General features: G+C 36.9%; 1 protein-coding gene across 16 annotated transcripts in view; it reads right to left on the bottom strand.

Moving 5' to 3' along the window:
- The window catches only part of LOC105463752 (macrophage scavenger receptor 1), a 764,939-nt gene that overhangs the window by 95,652 nt on the left and 651,817 nt on the right, over window positions 1–17,470 (bottom strand). The window lies entirely within an intron of this gene.

Genomic DNA, 17,470 nt, shown 5'->3' with positions numbered 1-17,470 from the left:
AACACAAAAATAGGTGACCAAACTTCATATCTTTTACCAAGGGAAACAAGGGAACTATAGTGACAACATTCATTTAGAAATAGCAAAGACTTTCCTTGTAGTGAGGTGCCTGGATTCTGTACCAAAGTTTTTGTGTTTTTCTTTTACAGAAAAAAATATTAACGAGATGAAAAATCAGACAATTTTGTGTATTTTGAGAAATGATTCAAACAGTAAAAACAAAGAAATAAACTTTGTTTACAATTATGAAAGTAATTTTGTTCTATAGCGTTTAATCAAAATGACCATGTGAACAATAAACTTTTGTAAACTCTTGATCCTCCTACAGAAAGATTTATATAAATATGAAATGGCTCTTTTCTATTTTTAAAAACCAGTATATATGCACTTTGACCTAGGGACAGATTAAATAAAATAGTACAACAAATATTACAAGAGCAATTCACTTGGTGTATGAAAATTCTTTTAAACAGCCTGTATTATTCTGCTAAGTATTTGTTTAGAAAATTATTTGGTTAAAGAACAGAATGAAAGGCAGAGACAAAAAATGTTTTTTAAAATTTAGTTAATACCAGATAAAAATAACAATATTTTCTAATAATCATAAAACAAATTAATGTAAGTCTATTTAAACAAAACATATCTTTTCAAATATAAGTTTGAGGAATGTTATATTATAAAAAAGCAAGATGTAATGTTTACAACAAAAATATCTCTCTAATATGAAAACAGAGTTTTAGGGTATGGCTTTTTGGAGCTTAATAAATTGAAGAAATATTCAGTAACTTTTTTTTCTCCAATTTGAATTCATTTTGTTAGAATGGTAATCTAATAACATTAAAAGTTATTGGATTATCATTCCAACAAATGTTTTTAACTTATGCTTATTACTGTGTTAACAGTAATTTAATAACATTTAAAATTATTAGATTACTGACAATTTCCTGTAATGAAACTGAGTGACCTGAGCCATGCAGAAACATAAAACGTGGCATGTTACTCTATATATATACTTATATTTATTCTCTTGATTCTTCCAAAATATAATTCAGTGCTAAATACTGAATTAGTGTAAGCATGCCTGAGTGGATAAGCCCTTCTTCACTTAACAAGCATAAGTTAAAAACGTTTTTAAAAATGAAAATAATTTGTTTTTATGGTATCTCAGCTTTCATTTACTAGTAAAATTCCTGAGTGGCCCGATCATTTCCTGTAATTGCCTAAAGAAAATGAGAAAGAAAAATCCAAGAATGGATTGTGAGAAGTCTTTACATATTAGAGTCATGTTTTATTAACTAGTGTGATATCCAAATGTTTATTTTTATACAAGTCAAATACATCTAAACATAATATATTTATCATGCATGCATGCTATGAAATTTCAGGCATATTCGAACATTTGATTATATAAGCATCATTGTCCTGTTGCCCAAACAAGTGTATGTAAGCATTCTCACTGTCCATTGTTTACCTCTTATTCCTTCCAAAATGTCATGAATGAGCCATGCTTGTCCCGGAGCAGTGGTTCTCAAACAATAATATGTAGCAGAACAAGCTCCCAATAGCTAACGCTGTTGGTCCAGGGACCACACTTTGAGAACCACTAACCTAGATGATTGCAGTATATATTTAGAAGAGGAGACATATTATATCAGAAACAGATGGTGCTGCTGATACAATCCTTTGATCTCATTTATTGCAAAGAGAATGGCTGACTGTAAATTTCTACCAAATTCCCTATACTCAAAGGATCCTGAGGCGGGGTAGGTACGTGCATTCAAATTCTTCAGGGCCAAATATGTTTGGGTATGCTGATCCATATCTGTCACCTGAAATATTGTTCAATTATAAATCAACTATTAATAGGTGACCACACATTGCTGATCCTTGACCATCTCTGAAGTAATACAGAGGAAGAGTGTCTGAATATGTCAGTAGACTCATTTGAGAGTTGGCTTCACCTGCCATTCAACTGCTCTGTTTTGGTGATGTAGAAAAGTTTGTTTTGTCATGAACCTTGATCATAGCATTTTCTCTGTAAGACTGAAGGATCGAAACTTCTCTGAAACTAGCTAACTCATTGTCATAGATATGTAAAACATGTCTATGGTTTCTTTGGCATCAAGCTAATATATTTAGTCAGACACAGCTTTTTTTTTCCATTTGGGTATTTTTTTTTTTGTATATAAAGATTTCAGAAGACACACGTGTGTGTGTGTGTGTGTGTGTGTGTGTGTGTGTGTGTGTGTGTGTGTGTGTTTCTGGATAGCTGTTTCCTCTTAACTTTATTTGTGTAGACATTTTCTAGATCCAAATCAAATAAACACAGATAAGCATTGACTATGTGCCTAAACAACAAATCCCTGTATTATTACTTCTTAATTGGTGAAAAAACAGAAACAGAAACTAAAGTAACTTACATCAAAACCAAAATAATACTGTATTTTAAGGATCATTGGCTGTTTCATAGAACCCAAGGATAAGATTGTAGTTAGGAATCTGGAGTAGCCGACCCAAGACCCGAATCCGCTTAGGAGGCTCCAACTTGTAGCCAGGCTTCTTTCTGTAGGTTGCTTACTTCTTCTTTTTGTTGTGGCAAGCTAGATATCTTTGCTCTCCTGTTCACTTGATAGAACATGTCTGTTAACAGCTCCTAAGTTTATGTTTTACAGTTTCTTTCTCGATGACAGTTACTGTCTCTTTCTCAGTGGCAGACTGACAGTTCTAACACTCACCTAACTTGATATTTTACAGCCTATTTCTTAGTGATAGATTCTAAAATATCCAGGGAAGTTCTGCAATGGCCTAGTTTGGGCCAAATGCCCATCTGTGGACTGGACAAACAGGCAGTGTCACTTGCATGAACATGGCATTCCCAGAGTGAGAATGGGGAGGCATTTCCATGTTGAAACAGTTTTGAGCAGACAAAATATATTAAGTCCATTCCATAAAAGATATTTTAATAATCTTGCTGCTTTTATGCAAATATTTGCTGTTTCTTTATAGAACAAGTTTGGGAATCCCTGATAGAATTACAAACATAGTAGACTAGAATGATAGAGGACTTCATGAGAATACTCTTGCCAAGTGACTTGTGGAATAAATAAGGTCATGATTAATCTCTGTTCACCTTTCCAATCTAACCCTTGAGAAATTCTCCTTACCTGCATTGCTTTGTCTTTTTACTTTAGTTATATAACTACTCACATTTTTCAAGTAAGTCTCATTCTCCTTTATTCCTGGGGCTTTGGTTCCTGTCTGGAATGTTCCTTCTTCCCTTCCCACTTCCCCTCTCATTTCTACACTCTCAATCTCCAAATTTGGATTGGTTACTTTATAGCACTATTACAGATGCTGTACCAAACCACAGGAAACTTGTTTGTTTTCCCCGTTAGACTGAAAGAAACCCCTTATGGTCATCTTTTCAGCATCTGACAAAATGCAAGTTGTCACTTAGTAGTCACTTGATGAAGAGTTATGGCATGAATGAGTAAACGAATGAATGGTGAGCTTCTCTTGATACATGAACTGCATTACCCAGTGAGATTAAATTGGCAAATGCTTAAAATATCAAATCATAGAAGAAACAGAATTTAATATTTCATAAGTCTTTAGAGGGAATAGAATATAGTTTCTACGTGTAGAAACAGAAAAATCATGAAGGACTGATTTAACTGGCATAAACATAAGTGTTTTTATGGAAAAAATGCATATGGCTGGCTACCGAGAGCCTCTGCAAATACGAGGGTTTGGTGGGAGGCTCTGATCAGAGAAGCCTGAGACATTGGAAAATCTGATTTTGTCAGCTCAGTGAGCAGATCTATCTCTTAGAGGCAGACTAATGTTAAACAGAATCTTGGGACTAAATGTCAATTCAATTTACAATGAGAAATGTAATTGCCTCAAAAACTGGAATATTTGAATCTGCTTGACAAGGCCATTTTCTCCCCTTGGGCAATCTGCATGGGAAGCCAAATCACAGGCAGTGAACTCTTAGTTTAATTAATTTATTAATTTACAATGAGACCTAGCAGTGAGATTTTGCTTCTGGGACTGGCCAGTGATCTTTGGTTAACACATTTTTCTTTATATATGTTAATACATTCAGTCAGGTTAAATGATGTGACATATCTCTGCTGATTCATTGAATGTTCATTCTATAGTTTAACTTTTTAAAGGCAATCTCACCATTCTTATGTCCCAGTTATTTACATTTCTATGACAGTGAGTTATCTAGTTTCAGAGAAGTTCCAATCCTTTCTTTAGGAAAGAACCGGGACATAAGAATAGTACATACATATATAGCAAATGCACAAAAGCATGAATGGAAGGAAACAAACTCCAGGATGAAGGTTTACCCTGGAAAGGAAGACAGGTAGACATACTAGGACTTCAACTCTGTTCATAACATTATATTTCTCTTAAACATTTTTAAAAATTTTTCTTTAGAGACAAGGTGTCCCTGTGCCTCCCAGATTGAAGTGTTATGGTGCAATGATAGCTCACTGCGGCCTCAAACTCCTGGGCTCAAGTGATCCACCTGCCTCAGCCTCCCAAGTAGCTGGGATTACAGGCGTATGCCACCACATCCAACTAATTTAAACATTTTTTGTAGAGAAGGGGTCTTACTATGTTGCACAGACTAGTCTCAAACTCCTAAGCTCACCCCCAAGGTGATGCCATTACAGGTAGGAGCCCCTGCACCCAGCCGAAATTATATTTCTTAAAAAACAAATATTTGTAGTCAAGACGGTAAATGTGAACATTTCAAAGGTCCAAGTGGTGTACACATGACTATGTATTAGCTATTTATGATAAGTGCTATTTCTTTTCTTTATTTTTGAAATATATTTTATTTAAAGAAGAAAACAACACTTTCACAGCAATGTTGACAGAGCCATAGCAGAACCCTGAACAAATTATTTAAAGTGTTCCATATACAAGTCAACCCTTAAAAGTTAGAGAAAAGATACCACGAATCTATTAATCACTGTTGGAAAGACAACATTTAAACTTGAAAAGTCGGGGAATATGTAAGGTCTTCTTTGCATGTGTCAATTACCACTACTCATTGGAAAGAAATAACTGAAGTTAGAAATGACTTTTGAGGAGCATAACAGTTATTATCCTATTTTTTACTCATAGTCATGATTTCTTTTTTGTATCGTTTATTGGAATTAGGATTTAGGTTAAATCCTAACCTATGGATTAGGTTATGAATCACAAAATAGAGTCTATTATGGATTAGGTTAAATTCCATAACAATGGAAGTTATGATATTTGAGATGCAAATGTAACACAGAAATTTAAAAATATCTGGTTGCAGTTTGACCTGGAAGTTCTCACAACATGGCAAAATTCTTTTAAGAAAATAACTGATCCTTTATTTAAGATAATTACCTTACTGAGATACTTAGCAATGAAATGTACAATCCAAGTATCAGATACCTGCAGAAACTGAGTTAAATTTCTTTAGAAAATTTCTCTAGAAAAATAACATAACAGATTGTGTTACTCCTAAAGTCAGAGAGAGAAGTATTTTGGAGGTCCTGGGACAGAGTTAAGAGGAGATATTTTTGTATTTTTTGAAGACACGGGATTTCACCATGTAGCCTAGGCTGTTCTCCAACTCCTGAGCTCAAGTGATTTGCTTACTTTGGCCTCCCAAAGTACTGCGATTATAGACCTAAACCACTGCACCTGGCCATAGGTGTAATTTTGCAGTTTACTTAATGGTTCTAAATCCTCAAGGGGAAGACATCAGAGTGACAGATTCCTTGTGGGGATTAAGTAAAGGAGGTATAGAAAGTGCTTTTCAGAGTGTCTGGTTCATTCTACGTATTATAGGTATTAGTGATACTATTATTTCTTAGAAATTCAGATTTCTGGCCTAAAGATGGGAAATAGGTGATGCGAGGACAAACATATCATATATTAAATAACAGTTTCTCAACTAGTTTGTGCTTCAGAATCCCAAGGAGAACTTTTGGGAATGACATGTATCAAGGCCACAGCACAAACTCCCTGAAATCAGAGTATCTGTATGTCATATCCAGGCAACTTTATATGATAAAAGCCTCACGGTCATTCTGATGTTCACCATATCCTGAGTCCAACTTGTAGAACAATACTAGAATACATAGGATCACTTAGAGAGCTACAAATCATTCGCATTATGGAATAATTAAACTAACACATCACTGCCGAATAAGCAATCAGCAAGACTATTTCTAAATATGATTGAACAAGTTAGTGAGTTTGATCCACTTTTTAGTGGACCCTGCATTCTGAGATTCTTAAAGGAAATCTTGCCTTATCCACCATTTGGTATTTATCTCTTCGGGTTAGGCAATGAGTATATCTTATCTCTACACACAATAGCTTGTCAAGGGGAAAGCTCAGGATCAAAAGTAGAGATGGAAAAAGTTATTTTGAAGGAAAAAATGCGGCATTCTTTCTCAGTCATGGCTAGATGTTAAGATAATGCCACACAGCAAGAGCTGACTTTACAACAAATATAACATATCTAACGAGAAAGAGAGAAAGAGCAAGAGCAAGACTGAGTCCAAATGATTTACTTTGAACACCTGGATCCTGCTATGCCTGAAGCCATCTGTTGGAATTGTAATTCTTAATTATGTAAACCAACAGACTCTATTTTGTGATTCAGGATGTTTCTCTTACTTTGTACTTAACAGTTCATACAAATACTTCGATGGTGATTATTTGTCAAAGAATATTAGAAGTGATTGCCCAGGTCACCCTGTTTGTCATTGATCCCATCACCATTGGTTATTGTCTATTTAAACTGCATTATTCTAGTAATTTTTATTATTTCATGAGACACAATGTAAAAGAACATCACTAGAATGTAAATACACAATACTAGCTATAAAGAAAAGTAAAATTGTTCTCATAACTATAAAAACATCAGAATGCATCAAATTTATTTATGGTGCGATCTAGGCCCTCTTTGAGAACAAAGTTACAGAAAGATAGACAAAGAAAACTGAATTCATTCTGAAACAGTTCCAGCCGTGTGCTGCAGAGATCCTGCCCACAGACACAGGATCAGTTCTTGATGCCTTCCTATTATGTACTGAATTGTGTCACTCCAATATTTGCATGTTGAAGTCCTAAACCCCAACGTGACTGTATTTAAAGAGAGAGGCTGTATGGAGGTAATTCAGGTTAAATTAGGTCACAAGGGCAGAATCCTAACTTGGTAGGACTGGTGCCCTATAGGAAGAGATAAAGACACTAGGAGCTCAGTGCTCACACAGAAACTGCCTCACGAAGTCACAATGAGGAGGTGGCCATCTGCAAGCCAACGAGAAGCCTCAGGGAAACCAATCCTGCCGCAGGCTTGATCATGGGCTTTTAATGTCCAGAACTGTGAGGAAATAAATGTCTATAATTTAAGCTATGTTATCTGCGGTATTCTGTTCTGACAGCCCAAGCAGACTAATACGTTTTCTTTTTTCACTTACGTTGTGTGTTTTTATTTGCAAAGGAGAAATAGCATACTTCAGGGCATATAAACTTAAAAATACAAGCTTCTTCTTTAATTTATAGGTGGAGTTAAGCTGCCATACTTGCTATGTTGTGATTTGAACACATTGAAAATCCCTTTTCTGAAAATGACTTTGTCCCTAAAACACCTACTTTAAAGGCTTAGATTTTTATTTAAAAATGACACAAGTATTTACAAAGGGCCTATTAGATGTTTTAATATATTAATAATAATAAAAATAGTTCATTAGCTTACGCTCTGTGATTGATAAAGTACATATCCTTTTGATGCAGAAATAGTATTTCTAGGTGCAGGTAATGTACTGGATAACAGGATTAAGTGAGAATGTAACAGGAAAGAGTTTGAGGTGGAAGATGTTTTATAATAGGACAGATAATCATTTTATAGGGGACAAATAAATTTTGTTGTAAATCCTGAAGTTTTTGGGAAAATATTGTACACAGAAACTGAATATTTGTATGCAAAGAGGTTTACTTGTCTTTTGGGCTTTCTAGGAAATAAAAATGCAGAATTATACAAAACATCATTAGGAAATGGGTCATTTTGCTAAATAATTCACATTAGAATTCCTTTATATAGGTCCTTACAATACCTGAGGGTCAAATATTTTACTTTGGCATGGATTAAGCAGGATGTGAGTAAGAAGTAGAACACGAAAATAACTACAGCATCCAGGAAAGGATTATGAGTCTGTAGGCTAAGCCATAATGGCGGGATTTCTTGGAGACTCCATGTGAAGCAAGCCAACCGAGTCGTTCTGAGAAATTTGGTCTTAAGATTCACCTCAGGTTGGGTGCCGTGGTTCACGTCTGTAACCCCAGCACTTTGGGAGGTCAAGACAGGTAGATCATTTGAGTTTAGCAGTTAGAGACCAGACTGGGCAAGACAGCAAAACCCTGTTCCCTACAAAAATTTAAAGAAAATAGCTGAGTGTGGTGATGTGTGCCTGTAGTTCCAGCTACTTGGAAGACTGAGGCGGGAGGATCACTTGAGCCCAGGAGGCGGAGATTGCAGTGAGCCAAGATCATGCCACTGCACTCCAGTCTGGGAAACAGAAAGAGACTATCCCCCAACACCCCCTAAAATAGATTTACATTTTAAGGGCAGCACATTTCCAGAGACACTAGGCTGAGAGGGGCAAATAATAGGCTGTGAGCCTGTACAAGGAAAGTGCTTTAATTTGAGCAACATAAATAATCTTGTGCGAGTATCAGGCTAAATTTCTACTACACAATAGGAAACCCGGAGTCATGTCTTCAAAGGGCAGGAAAGCCACTTGGTACCCAGGTTATAGAGGAAAGGGAAGTGGTGTGTAGGGTCTCTGCTTCATCTGCATTCCTGCACATAATTGCATGAATTTCCACTTCTGTTGCTGTGAAAAACAGGGCTGATGTTTTTCCTTCGAATTGGTTCTGGTGAGAGTGAGGCTGTGAGAGTTAGTTGGGATAGGGACTAAGCAGGACAAGTGCTAACTGCTGGATCCATCATTGATTTAAATCCTATTTCAAACGACAAAACATACAGGCATATCCGGTTTTATCGGTCTTCACTTTATTGCACTTCGCAGATACTGCATGTTTTACACATTGAAAGTTTGTGGCAATTCTGTGTCCTGCAAATCTGTCAGTCTCATTTTTCCAACAGCCTGTGCTCACTTTGTGTCTCTATGTCACATTTTGCAAATTCTCACAGTATTTCCAACTTTTCCCTTTGTTTCAAATGCTTTTTTTTCTGCACCTAGATGATCACTGTTTTTTATCCTTAAGTATATTAACATGGTGACAAATTGATTTATTTCTTTTTTTAAACTTTTCTATTAGGTTCAGGCATACCTGTGCAGGTTGGTTATACAGGTCATTTGCGGGTCATGGCAATTTGGTGTACACAGATTATTTTGTCATCGAGGTAATAAGCACAGCAGCTGATAGCTTCTCAGTCCTCACCCTCCTCCCACCCTCCACCCTCAAGTAGACCCCACTGTCTGTTGTTCCCTTCTTTGTGTCAGTATCTACTCAAAGTTTAGTCCCCACTTGTAGGTGAGAACATGAGGTATTTGGTTTTCTGCTTCTCTGTGTGTTTGCAAAGGATAATGGCCTCCAGCTCCATCCATATTCCTTCAAAGAACGTAACTCATTTTTTGTATGGCTACATGGTATTCCACGGTGTATATGTACCACATTTTCTTTATCCAGTCTACGAATGATGGGCAGTTAGGTTGATTCCATGTCTTCGCTCTTGTGAATAGTGCTGTGATGAACATATGCGAGTATGTGTTTTTATGGTAGAACGATTTATATTCTTCAGGTATATACTCAGTAATGGGATTGCTGGGTCAAATGGTAATTCTGTTTTAAGTTCTTTGAAACATCACCAAAGTGCTTTTCCATAATGACTGAACTAATTTATATTTCCATGAGCAGACGATAAGTATTCTCTTTTCTCCACAGACTTGTCAGCACAGCATCTGTAATTTTTGGACTTTTTAATAAACAGCCATTCTGACCGGTATGAGATGGTATCTCATTGTGCTTTTGGTGTGCATTTCTCTAATGATTAGTAATGTTGAACATTTTTGCATATGCTTGTTGGCCATGTGTATGTCTTCCTTTGAAAATTGTCTGTTCTTGTCCTTTGTCCATTTTTTATCATGTTTGGTTTTTTTTTTTTTTTTGCTTGTTAATTTAAGTTCCGTATAGATTTTGGATATTTGACATTTTTTCATACATAGTTTGCAAATATTTCCTCCCATTCTATGTATCTGTTTACTCTGTTGATAGTTTTTTTTTTTTTGGGGGGGGGGCGCAGAAGCTGTCTAATTAGGACCCATTTGTCAAATGGGCGCAGAAGCTGTCTAATTAGGACCCATTTGTCAAATTTATTTTTGATGCAATTGCTTTTGGCATCTTCATCATGAAATCTTTACCAGGTCCTATGCTCAGAACGGTATTTTGTAGGTTATCTTCCAGAGTTTTTATAGTTTTAGGCTTTAAAGTCTTTAATCTATCTTGAGTTGATTTTTGTATATTGTGTAAGGAACGAGTTCAGTTTCAATCTTCTGCATATGGCTAATCAGGGATCCCAGCACCATTTATTAAAAAGGGAGTCCTTTTCCTATTGCTTGTTTTTATTGGCTTTGTGAAAGATCAGATGTTTGTAGGTGGTTGGCAACGTTTCTGGGTTCTCTATTCTGTTCTGTTGGTGTATGTGTCTGTTTTTGTACTAGTATCATGCTGTTTTTGTTCTGTACCCTTGTAGTATAGTTCAAAGTCAGGTACCATGATATCTCCAGCTTTGTTCTTTTTCCTAAAATTGGCTTGGCTATTTGGCTCTTGTTTGGTTCCATATACAGTTTAAAATAGTTTTTTTTTTTTTTCTAATTATGTGAAGAATGTCATTGGTAGTTTAAGAGGAATAGCATTGAATGTATACATTGCTTTGGGCAGTGTGGCCATTTTAATGATACTGATTCTTCCTATCCATGAGTATGGAATGTTTTTCTATTTGTTTGTGTCATCTAGGATTTCTTTGAGCAGTGGTTTGTAGTTCTCCTTGTAGAAGTCCTTCACTTCCCTTTTTAGCTGTATTCCTAGGAATTTTATTCTTTTTGTGGCAATTGTGAATGGGATTACATTCCTGATTTGGCTCTCAGCTTGACTGTTATTGGTATACAGAAATGCTAGTGATTTTCGTACGCTGATTTTGTATCCTGAAACTTTGTTGAAGTTGTTTATCAGCTGAAAGAGCTTTTGGGTCAAGACTATGGGGATATAGAATCACGTTGTCTGCAAACAGAGTCGGACTTTTTCTCTTCCTATTTGGATGCCGTATATTTCTTTTATTTTCATTGTTTTTTGTTGTTGTTATTTTGTGTTTTTTTGTTTGTTTGTTTTTCTTTTTCTTTTTTGAGACGGAGTCTCGCTCTGTCACCCAGGCTGGAGTGCAGTGGCCAGATCTCAGCTCACTGCAAGCTCTGCCCTCCTGGGTTCACACCATTCTCCTGCCTCAGCCTCCCGAGTAGCTGGGACTACAGGCGCCCACCACCTCGCCCGGCTAGTTTTTTGTAATTTTTAGTAGAGACAGGGTTTCACTGTGTTAGCCAGGATGGTCTGAATCTCCTGACCTCGTGATCTGCCCGTCTCGGCCTCCCAAAGTGCTGGGATTACAGGCGTGAGCCACCGTGCCCAGCCTTTTGTTTGTTTTTTTGTTACAGAGTCTCACTCCGTCACCCAGGCTGGAGTGCAGTGGCATGATCTTGACTCACTGCAACCCCTGCCTCCCAGGTTCAAGTGATTCTCCTGCCTCAGCCCCTCAGGTAGCTGGGACTACAGGCACCCACCACTACACCGGCTAATTTTCGTATTTTTAGTAAAGACAGGGTTTTGCCATTTGGCCAGGCTGGTCTGGAACTCCTCACCCTAGGTGATCTTCCCACTGCAGCCTCCCCAAGTAGATGCACTATATTTCTTTATCTTGCCTGATTGCTCTGGCCAGGACTTCCAATACCATGCTGAACAGGAGTAGTGGAGACGGCATCATTATCTTGTGTTGGTTTTCAAGGGGAATGTTTCCAGCTTTTGCCCATTTAATATGATGTCGCCCGTGGGTTTTTCATAGATGGCTCTTATTATTTTGAGATATGTTCCTTCAATACCTAGTGTATTGAGAGTTTCTAACATGAAGAGGTGTTGAATTTTATCAGAAGTGTTTGCTGTATCTATTGAGATCATCATGTAGTTTTTGTTTTTAGTTCTATGTGGTGAATCACATTTATTGATTTGCAAACTTTTTCATTATTAGTAAAATATGGGGAGATTAAAACAAAGTTTGTTGAAAAATGCAATTAAAAAGTAAAAAACACAAAATATAAACTTTATTTCTCAACATAAGCTCCATCAAGTTCAAGACACTTTTATAGGTGATGATACTAGCCATTTAGTCCATCCCTAAAGACCTGAGGATCTTAGGAATTTAACTATATCAATGCTGTCATCTTCTCATTATTAAAAGAAGAAAAATTGGTGTCCTTTAAAAATATTTTGAGAGTGGGAAGCAAAAAGATGTCAGAAGCAGCCAAATGAAGATTGTAAGATGATTTTTCATTGAAACTCTCCCCAAAATTGTCCTAGTTTGATGAGAGCAATGAGCAAGAACACTGTCATGATGGAGACTCTCTGGAGAAGCTTTCCTGTGAGTTTGCTGTTAAAACTTCGGACAACTTTCTCAAAATACTCTCATAGTAAGCCTAGGTTATCATTGTTTGGCCCTCCAGGAAGTCAACAAGAAAAATCACTTGAGCATCCTCAAAACCTGTTGTGAGAACCTTTGTTCATGACTGGTCCACTTTTGCTTTGACTGTAACACTTCCACCTCTTGGTAGCCATTGCTTTGATTATGCATTGTCTTCAGGATTATACTGGTAAATCCATGTTTTACCTTCTCCTGTAATTCTTCAAATAAATGCCTCAGGATCGTGACCCCACTTATTTAAAATTTCTATTGAAAGCTCTGCTCTTGTCTACAGCTGATCTGGACACAACAGTTTTGGCACCCATCTAGAAAAAACTTTACTCAACCTTCATTTCTAAGTCACAGTTGTGCAAGTCAAACCAGTTACGATGTCTGAGGTGTTGGCTCTTGTTCTGCTGTCTCAGTTCTTTTCAATTAAGGCACAAACAAGATGAATTTTTTTTTTCCTTACAAATTGATGTGGCTAGTCAGCTACTGCAGGCTTCATCTTCAACATTTTCTTATCCCTTTGTAAAATTGAGTTCTGTTTTTTTCTAAACTGCTAATTCCTTTGGGACACTGTGCCTATAAACTTTTCATAAAGTATCAGTGATTTCATCATTCTTCCAAACAAGTTTCATCACAAATTTTATGTGTGTTCTTGGTTCCATTTTAGCAATATTTATGTGGCTCTGATAGGGGCTTTTTTAAAACAGATACCTTATTGTTCTTTGTGCATCAAATTAGATTCTATTCAGACATGTTATAATAAGCTAGCTTGTTTTAGTGCAACATTTTTGAAACCCAAGTGTAGTGTTTTCATTGTACATATTTTCCATGATTCTTTTGAAGACCCCTTGAATTTGTTATGGCAATCAGTGATTTTGGAGATTACTATTGTGATTAGTTTGGGGAACCACAAACCATGCCCATAAAAGACGGCAAACTTAGTCGATATATGTTGTGGGTATTCTGACGGCTGCACCAACTGGCTGTTCCCCCTTCTGTCTCTCTTCCTCTCCTCAGGCATCCCTATTCCCTGAGACACAACAATATTGAAAGTAGACAAATAGTAACCTAACAATGGCCTCTAAATGTTCCAGTGAAAGGAAGAGTTGCATATCTCTCATTTAAACCAAAAGCTATATACGATTAAGCTTAGCGAGAAAGGCATGTTGAAAGTCAAGATAGGCTGAAAGGATGAAAGATATCTAAGTTGTAAATGTGAGAAAAAGTTCTTGAAAGCAATTAAAAGTGCTACGCCAGTGAACACAAAAATAATAAGAAAACAAACCACCTTATTGCCGATATAAAGTTTTAGTTAGTTAGTGGCCTTCATATATGATCAAAACAACCATGACATTCACTTAAGACAAATCCAAGTCCAGAGCAAGGCTCTACCTCTCTTCAACTCTGTGGAGGCTGAGAAAGGTAAGGAAACTTCAGGAGAAATGTTGGAAGCTAGCAAAGGTTGGTTCATAAGGTTTAAGTAAAGAAGTCATCTCTGTAACATAAAAGTACAAAGTGAATTAGCAAATGTGGATATAGAAGCTTCAGAAAATTGTCCAGAAGATCTAGTTAGGAAAACTGGTGAAGGTGACTACACTAAACAACAGATTTTCAATGTAGATGAAACAGCTTGTGTTGAAAAAGATGCCATCTATAACTTTCATACTTACAGAGGAGAAGTTCATGCTTGACTTCAAAGCTTTAAAGTATAGGCTAATTCTCTTGTTAGGAGCTAATGCAGCTGGTGACTTTAAGTTGAAGGAAATGCTCATTTACTACTTTGAAAAGTTTAGGGCCCTTAAGAGGTAAGCTAAATGTCCTCTCCCTTTGCTCTAGAAATAGGACAATGAGGCCTGGGTGACAGCACGTCTGTTGACAGCGTGAATATTTTAATCTCACTGTTGAGACTTATTGCTCAGAAAAAAAAAATCCTTTTAAAATATTACTGCTCATTGACAGTGCACCTGCTCACCCAAGAGCTCTGATGGAGATGGACTAAAAGACTGGTGGTGTTTTCATGCCTGCTAACACAGTATCCACTGTGTAGCCCATAGATCAAGGATTAATTTTTACTTTCAAGTCTTATTATTTAAGAAATACATTTGTAAGGCTATAACTGCCATACAGAGTGATTCCTCTGATGTATCTGAGCAAAGTAAATTGAAAACTTTTCGGAAAGGTTTCACAATCCTATATGGCATTAAAAGAATTTATAATTCATGGGAGAAGGTCAAAGTATTGAGGTTAACTGGAATTTGGAAGAAGTTGATTCCAACCCTCATGAATGACTGTGAGGGGTTCAAGACTTTAATGGAGAAAGTCACTAGAAATGTGGTATAAATAATAAGAGAAGCAGAGAACTAGAATTAGAAGTGGAGACTGAGGATATGGCTGAATTGCTGCAATCGATAAAACTTGAACCGATTAGGGGTTGCTTCTTATGGATGAGCACAGAAAGTGGTTTCTTGAGATAAAACCTACTCCTGAGGGGAAGATGCGGTGAACATTGTTGAGATGACAACAAAGGATTTAGAATATTATATAAATTTAGTTGCTAAAGCAGCAGTAGAGTATGAGAGGACTGATTTTAATTTTGAAAGAAGTTCTAAAGTGGGTAAGTGCTATCAAATAGCATCCATTGCATGCAGCAGAGAAATTTCTCATGAACAGAAGACTCAATCAATGTGGCATATTTCACTGTTATCTTAAGAAATTGCCACAGTCACCCCAATCTTCAGCAACCATCACGCTGATCAGTCAGCATCCATCAACACTGAGGCAAGAGCCTCTACCAGAAAAAGATTATGACTTCCGGAAGGTTCAAATGATTGTCAGCATTTTTTAGCAACAAAGTATTTTAAAATTAAAGAATGTACATTATTTTAAAGACATAATGCTATGCCACACTTAATAGACTCTAGTGTAGTGTAAATATAACTATTGTATGCACTGGGAAACCAAAAAAATTGTCTGGCATGTTTCATTGTGATAATTGCTTTTTTTTTTTTTTTCCCATGGTCTGGAACTAAACCCACAATATGTCCACAGTATGCCTGTATTAGCTATACACTCTATTAAGGAACACATCTATTGTTAATGGAATGCTGCATTTTTTTTTCTTTTGAGAAGGAGTCTTGCTCTTTTGAGAAGGCTGGAGTACAGTGGTATGATCTCGGGTCCCCACAACCTCTGCTTCCCAGGTTCAAGCGATTCTCCTGCCTCAGCCTCCCAAGTATTTGGGACTACAAGCTTGCACCACCACACCCAGCTAATTTTTGTATTTTTAGCAGAGACAGGGCTTCACCATGTTGGCCAGGATGGTCTCAATCTCTTGACCTTGTGATCTGCCCGCCTTGGCCTCCCAAAGTACTGGGATTACAGGTGTGAGCCAACGCTAATTTGTGAATCCACGGAAACACCATGTAACTGTCAAGGATGAGCAGCATTTACCTAAGAAACCTGGAACCATCCCTACTCAGGTACACTCAGTTCTGCTAACTCATAACTAATGCTACTAACAAAGTACATTATGGAGTTAAAAAAGAGACACAATAGAAAAGAGAGACATTGCAGCGGCCAAATAGTGAAAAATGTTAAGGCTGAGCCCGTTACCAAAATAAAGATAGAATATTAACAGGTAGCGCTTCCCCAGGCGCACATAAGTAGCTCTCATTAGTGATAATGGAAGCTTTGTGAGCGTTCCGGGAAGACTATGTTTCTGAGTAATATCCTTAGGAGGAAGACTACAGGCAATAGCTGGAGTAGTTATGAAGGTGGAAACATAAACAAAGAATAATTGAGAATGCTTATTTGGAATTTGATCTGCTGTAAGAATTTTTATCTCTTTAGCACTTCAAATTACTAGGCCCATTCTAGAAAACCAAACCGCTCATTACAAATTTCTTCCTTTTCTGCCTTTCTCTCTCTCTACCTATCTCTTTGTATCTTTCTCTCTGCACACTCTCCACATGACATATCTGTGATATTTATATATAAAAATACATAACACTAGCGTGGGAATAGTGAATGGAGTCATAAGGACTTTGGAGATTTAAAGACCTGGCTTTGAGTTTCTGTTCTTCCACTAATTAGCAGTAAGCCTCAGCTTATAATTCTAGAAATTGGGATAATAGTTCTTCACCCAAATGCTCTTCTGAGGATTAATGTATAATGCACCAAAAACCCTCTTGAGTTAGGTATGGTGGCTCACACCTGTAATTTCAAGATTTTGGGATTACTTGAGGCCAATAGTTTGAGATCAGTCTTGGCAATATAGTGAGATCCCATCTCTTTTTTTTCTCTTTTTTAAATAGCCAAGCATAGTGGTGTGTGCCTGAAGTCCTAGCTACTCAGGAGGCAGAGGTGGGAGGATCATTTAAGCCCAGGAGCTCAAAGCTGCAGTGAGCTATGGAGGTGCCACTGTAGTCCAGCCTGTGCAACAGAGCAAGACTCTGTCTCTTTAAAAAAAGATAAAGAAAAGGAAAAAAAAAAGCCCTTGCCTCACAGGCTTTACTTTGATCAAAAATGCTTTGTAAAAAGACTAGTGTTCATTTAAGATTGAGCTGAGTCCTCAGTAAAAATCAAATGAAAAACCAATGGATTTTGTCCTATCATTGTTTGAGTTTTAGATAGGATACTCAAAATTCACATCCTAGTTGTAGTCTCATTGCACATGAGCAAAGAATGATGAGAAATACTACC

Source organism: Macaca nemestrina, chromosome 8 (genome assembly GCF_043159975.1).
Source record: "Macaca nemestrina isolate mMacNem1 chromosome 8, mMacNem.hap1, whole genome shotgun sequence".
Taxonomy (NCBI): Eukaryota; Metazoa; Chordata; class Mammalia; order Primates; family Cercopithecidae; genus Macaca; species Macaca nemestrina.
Note: the sequence above shows the minus strand (reverse complement) of the source record. Positions and strands in the feature narration are given on the sequence as shown.